The following is a 1,462-nucleotide window of genomic DNA, read 5'->3' on the forward strand; positions in this document are numbered from 1 at the left end:
CGCTTCAGGTGAATTCTTTCGCAAATCTGTTGATATTTTGGGTATGCACATGTTAGTCGACATTCATGTCCTTCAGTAAGAGTTCGATATTGTAAGACAATATATAACCCCTTAACAATTTCCTCAGTATACGCAGAGGAAATATATATTTGGTAACTATGCTAAACCATGACACAGCAACTTCCTAGCTGCTTGGCTCAGTCTTTTGGTTCCAGTGCAGTTGCCCGGAAGGTGTGTTCAGTGATGCTCAGTCAAAACTCTGAGCCTCGTCTATCATGCATACTGATTCACGTGAATTAGTGTCACTAACTGGTCCATAACATATCCCTTACATACTGTATATGAGTATATTTAATCAATATGTATGTGTATTTCATTTGTAGCATGGCATCATGTATTTTTCATCAAATTTTGTTTTCTCACACATTGAAATTATGGTGATTACATTTTGTATGAGAACAGCTATCTACATGATAGGAAGTACGACTGAAATTATCCCAAAGTCACGTCTACTGCTCTAAGACAGGTTCGTCAGTGTCTTTTTTTTTTTTTTTTTTACATCATCTAGAGCTAAGAACACCAACACCTGAAGAAGGGGAGTGCATCAGTATGGTGGTAAAGGAGACGATGGATACCTGGACAATGGCTCGAACCCCCACGCAAGAGGAGCAAAAAATAAAAAGAACTTTAAATGGAATTCTGATCACTTGGGAGAAGTTGAAGAAGGGATCTACCAGGAAGAATCAGGTATAGACGTAAAAGGAGAAATTCACCAAAAAAAAAAAAAAAAAATGAAAATCTGTTCAACGTCAAGCATCATAATGTTGAAAAACTGATTTGGTTGAAGAAAGACCTAGTCTTCCTGGATGATTAAGAAGGAAAACGGTAGTTTCATATGGGACAGCCTGACGAAGCCCTAGCCAAGAAGAAAATAAGGCAGATGTGTCAAAAAGGGCAAGTGAAGATACGAGAGAAAATTGCAAGGAAGCGGATGTGGAAGAGCTAGAAACCGTTCATTTGTATTCAGCTAGCAGCTCTGATTATGATGGACACATTTCATGTCAATAGAAGCCTCAGGTCGAAATGGATCCAGATTTCATGGTTCTTGCCCTGTCAACTGCTACTTCTCATCTGTAAACTGGGAAGAAAACTGGAAATTTACCTTCCTGTCATCTTGCATCTGCTCTGGACTGAATCTATACAAGTGATCGTTCACCCTGTGGCAACTACTGCAGCAGATCTTGAAATGAACTTACGGAAGCTGCTCATAAGCCTGTCCTCAATCAGGGGAACCCGCATCCGATATCATGAAAAACATACCGCTTCTACGAAGCAAGGCATCGGAGCCTCTGGAGCTAAAACTAGAATTGTAGTCCACTGATATGGTAAGTTCTTCCATCTCTAACAGGAAACAAATTTGTTGAACCGATATCAATATTGATCTCGGGAAAGAATGTATCTT

Source organism: Coenobita brevimanus, unplaced genomic scaffold (genome assembly GCF_032717465.1).
Source record: "Coenobita brevimanus isolate Jiangsu-jjx unplaced genomic scaffold, ASM3271746v2 jjx.HiC_scaffold_2400, whole genome shotgun sequence".
Lineage (NCBI taxonomy): Eukaryota > Metazoa > Arthropoda > Malacostraca > Decapoda > Coenobitidae > Coenobita > Coenobita brevimanus.